This window comes from Bufo bufo, chromosome 1, assembly GCF_905171765.1.
Source record: "Bufo bufo chromosome 1, aBufBuf1.1, whole genome shotgun sequence".
Lineage (NCBI taxonomy): Eukaryota > Metazoa > Chordata > Amphibia > Anura > Bufonidae > Bufo > Bufo bufo.
This window is the reverse complement of record NC_053389.1, coordinates 744,655,535-744,660,829: the sequence shown is the minus strand read 5'-3', so window position 1 is coordinate 744,660,829 and position 5,295 is coordinate 744,655,535.

The window sequence follows — 5,295 nt, the reverse complement described above, 5'->3', positions numbered from 1 at the left end:
TCCTCGTCCTCCAGTAGTGGGCCCTGTCTGGCCACATTTGTACCTGGCCTCTGGTGTTGCAAAAAACCTCCCTCTGAGTCACTTCGAAGAGACTGGCCTGAAAGTGCTAAAAATGACCCCTCTTCCTCCTCTTCCTCCTGGGCCACCTCCTCTTCCATCATCGCCCTAAGTGTTTTCTCAAGGAGACATAGAAGTGGTATTGTAACGCTGATAACGGCGTCATTGCCACTGGCCATGTTGGTGGAGTACTCGAAACAACGCAACAGGGCACACAGGTCTCGCATGGAGGCCCAGTCATTGGTGGTGAAGTGTGTCTGATCCGCAGTGCGACTGACCCGTGCGTGCTGCAGCTGAAACTCCACTATGGCCTGCTGCTGCTCGCACAGTCTGTCCAGCATATGCAAGGTGGAGTTCCACCTGGTGGGTACGTCGCATATGAGGCGGTGAGCGGGAAGGCCGAAGTTACGCTGTAGCGCAGACAGGCGAGCAGCGGCAGGGTGTGAACGCCGGAAGCGCGAACAGACGGCCCGCACTTTATGCAGCAGCTCTGACATGTCGGGGTAGTTGCGAATGAACTTCGGCACCACCAAATTCAGCACATGTGCCAGGCAAGGGATGTGCGTCAAACAACTCGGGCACAGCGTGCAAACAACTCGGGTCTTGTCGTCAGCACATTGTTTGAAGAAGTGCCATGCCAGGGAACTCCTTGAAGCTGCCTTTGGGGTGCTCGGTCCCAGATGGCGGCGGTCAGTGAGGCCTTTTGCTACGCTGTTGGCTCGGTCTCACCACTGCCTCTTTCTCCGAACTGTGAAAGTCAGTGGCACGACCTTCATTCCATGTGGGGTCTTGGACCTCATCGTCCCCTGCATCGTCTTCCACCCAGTCTTGATCCCTGACCTCCTGTTCAGTCTGCACACTGCAGAAAGACGCAGCAGTTGGCACCTGTGTTTCATCATCATCAGAGACGTGCTGAGGTGGTATTCCCATGTCCTCATCATCAGGAAAAATAAGTGGTTGTGCGTTAGTGCATTCTATCTCTTCCACCCCTGGGGAAGGGCTAGGTGGATGCCCTTGGGAAACCCTGGCAGCAGAGTCTTTAAACAGCATAAGAGACTGCTGCATAACTTGAGGCTCAGACAGTTTCCCTGATATGCATGGGGGTGATGTGACAGACCGATGGGCTTGGTTTTCATGCGCCATCTGTGCGCTTTCTGCAGAAGACTGGGTGGGAGATAATGTGAACGTGCTGGATCCACTGTTGGCCACCCAATTGACTAATGCCTGTACCTGCTCAGGCCTTACCATCCTTAGAACGGCATTGGGCCCCACCAAATATCGCTGTAAATTCTGCTGGCTACTGGGACCTGAGGTAGTTGGTTCACTAGGACGTGTGGCTGTGGCAGAACGGCCACGTCCTCTCCCAGCACCAGAGGGTCCACTAACACCACCACGACCATGTCCACGTCCGCGTCCGCGTCCCTTATTAGATGTTTTCCTCATTGTTCCCGTTCACCACAATTTTGAGAATGGCAAATTTGGGAATAGTTTTTCAACCCAGAACAAAAACTGTGCTTTTACGGTCACTACAAATAACTTGACCAGCTAAAACAGTACAGATTTGGTTGAATAGAAATGTGAGGCCTGTTTTTTTTTTGCGCTGTGTGACAGGTATAGGTTCAGTCACAGAATTAGACTACTATCTGCACGGTAGCGTGTGTCTTAGGTTTTTCTGAATGACACTATCAGCACCTTCAATGTAAGATATCCTTTTTGGGATAGATTTCAAGTAGGCCTCATATATATCTGAAACTAGTTATTTTGAGAATGGCAAATTTGGGAATAGTTTTTCAACCCAGAACAAAAAATGTGCTTTTACGGTCACTACAAATAACTTGACCAGCTAAAACAGTACAGATTTGGTTGAATAGAAATGTGAGGCCTGTTTTTTTTTTGCGCTGTGTGACAGGTATAGGTTTAATCACAGAATTAGACTTCTATCTGCACGGTAGCGTGTGTCTTAGGTTTTTCTGAATGACACTATCAGCACCTTCAATGTAAGATATCCTTTTTGGGATAGATTTCAAGTAGGCCTCATATAGCAGACAGTAGTTATTTTGAGAATGGCAAATTTGGGAATAGTTTTTCAACCCAGAACAAAAAATGTGCTTTTACGGTCACTACAAATAACTTGACCAGCTAAAACAGTACAGATTTGGTTGAATAGAAATGTGAGGCCCGAGGGGCGTGGCCTGGACGTCTTCAGGAATGGCCGCGTGAAGACAGAGCTCCGCCGCCATTAGCTGCTAAAGGAGACTCTCCTATCGCGCCATTGCAGCACATGGGGAAAAAATTGCTGGGCAAGCCCTCCACCTCGTCCCGATCATCCGCCTGGGGGAATAAGACGCTCGATTCCTACCTCAGCCGTCCACTCCGCGCGGCTCCGTCCGGTTGCGGCCATCTCAGGCCTCCGGCGCGTGTGAGGGTGAAGAGACGAGCGCACAGCCGCCGACAGGTACGAGCAGTAATCCAGCCTTACGGCTTCCTACCTCCTCCCTGTCCCCACTAGCAAGGACTTTCCTACCCACTAGCGCTGTGGGGACACAGCTAAACCCCACAGGGGCAGGAGAGGGGCTACATCTAATAGGAGGCATAGCCGCCATTATGCCGCCAAAATCGGCAGCTAAACAAGCCAAACCAATGGCCACTCCGTCCCAGAGGCGGCGAGATTGGGCCGAATCCTCTGAGGATCCCCCTAGCCAGCAGCATCATAGAAGGAGAGAGGGAGGAGAAGCTGTTACTTGGGAGCAGGGAAGTGAATATGAGGACGAGGGAGAGGGAGATCTTCTGCAACCTTCCCAGGGCCCTACAATACTTCAGCAGACATTACAACATTTGCCTACTAAGGATGATTTTAAAATGCTGGTCTCAGAAGTCAGAAATGCCTGTAAATCGGAAATCTCAACTTTAAGGCAGGATCTGAAGCACTTAGCAGACCGCATGGACACTATTGAAATAGACCATGATGACACCCGTAGAAGTGTGGCACATTTACAATCTGTTATTGCTTCTCAATCCCAAGTTATCAGGGACAATGCACGTCATCTGGAAGACCTAGATAACAGAGGGCGCAGAAATAACATCCGTGTACGGGGTTTGCCTGAAGCTAATGCGGAAGAAAATCTGCAGGAAATATTATCTGAACTTTTTAATGCTTTATTAGGCACACAGCCACCCCAGTTTATCAAGCTTGATCGAGCTCACAGAGCGCTGCGGCCTAAGTCCTCATCCACGCAGCCCAGAGACGTAATTTGCTGCGTGCACGATTTTCAGGTGAAGGAAAGTATTATGTCCAAAGCCAGGGAAGCACGCTCCATTGATTTCCATGGCGCTTCTGTTCATTTATATCAGGACTTATCTTGGTGCACACTCCAAAAAAGAAGAGTATTACAGCCTTTATTGCAACTGCTGAAGGAAAAGAAGATCCCTTATAGATGGGGGTTCCCGTTTGCATTAATAGTCACGAAAAATGGCAGATCCTCCATCTTGCGTCAGCATTCAGACCTCCCTGATTTTTGTGCTGCTTTGGGCATTGAGATTCCATCCATCACGGACTGGGAATTACCGGATCCACAGCCTGCCCTGGGTCCAATTTGGCAACCTGCCAGACAAAAGAGAAGAAGATCTTCCCCCGCTGGAGGGACCCCTCTACGTGAGCCACAAGATGAACCCCCATGATTGCTGCATGGACTTCATTAGCTTAAATTGTATCTCCTACTGTTCTTATTCGCCAGGAGGCGACGGCCTTATGGTTCTCTGTTTAAGGTCCTATGTTAGTAGAATTGGTTTATTGTTCAATTCTCTGGTTATTTCATGTTCTAATAAGCTTTGAAACCTGGCCCATCCTGTGCCAGTCCAGTCATGCTTCCAATAAGCAGACCAGTAGTTTCGCCCTCCCCCCCCAGCTTCTGTTGGTTGGGCTGGAGGGGCGGCAGTTTGCTGATATTAATATCACTAGTTGTTGCTCACTGATCTGTATCTGGGTGACAACACCCAATGTTCTGATACTAAATGGTGTATTCTTTATGTTTGTATGGTCTTGTGTCTCCCCCCCTTCCCTTTTGTGTCTCTTTTTATTGTTTTTTATACTCAGGTCTCCAGATCCCAAATCACAATCGACTGAATGCCTTAAGGTGTCTTCATCTATGACAGTGTCCTTGAGAAGGATCCATTGCAACCACATAGCAAGTACATATATTCCATGCTTTGAAAATGATTAAATATGTCTCGCTTAATGTAAAAGGTCTTAACTCTAATGTGAAGAGACGCCTGGCACTTACTGAGTGCAAGTCTCAGAAAGCTGACATAGTCTTTCTTCAGGAGACCCACTTTGATCACCAGGGCTCTTTCAAGTTTGCGCAATATTTATTCCCTCGTATATATTCTGCTTCCTCTGGGAGAAAGAGAGCAGGTGTTGCCATTCTCATATCTGCTGATTGCCCTTTACAGGTGGAAGATGCTATTATTGATCCAGCTGGCAGGTATATTATACTAAAAGCCACACTCAATGGTAGCCCACACGTACTGTGCAATTTATACGCTCCGAATACTGCCCAAATCCCTTTTCTTAATAAGGTGTTTTTGAAATTATCGAAGTTGCTCCCAGCTGCATTGCTAGTAGGAGGAGACTTTAATCTCTCCTTCTCCGAGCGTCTAGATAGATTAACCCTTCAGAATAGACCGCCTACTAAGGATCAGTGTCGAAACTCACGTCTTTTTAGGCGTCTTATTAGAAAATTCGAATTATATGACCTCTGGAGAATTAACTATCCCACTGCAAAAACGTTTTCTTTCTTCTCACATCCACATAATACACATTCCCGTATAGACTACTTTTTTGGTAATATCCCAATTTTAAGGATGCTTGCAGATGCCGACATAGGACCAATTTCCTGGTCGGATCATGCTCCAGTGTCAATTAACATTAAAACATCAGGTTACTACCCTAGAGTATGTCATTGGCGCCTTAATGAATCCTTCCTACACCAGCTGCCGCTTAGGCAGGAGTTACGTGAGGGCCTTACAGAATACTTCACCTTAAATCAGTCCTCAGGACCCCCTATATCTATGATATGGGAAGCCCACAAGGCAGTCTTTAGAGGCGCATGTATAGCTATGGGGTCTCGACTGAAAAAAGACCGTACTATGCAACAACACAGTATCACCTCACAGCTGAAGGATTTAGAAAAGATGCTAGAGTCCCGTTGCTCGCGGCCTCTGCTTAGGCGCATTATAACC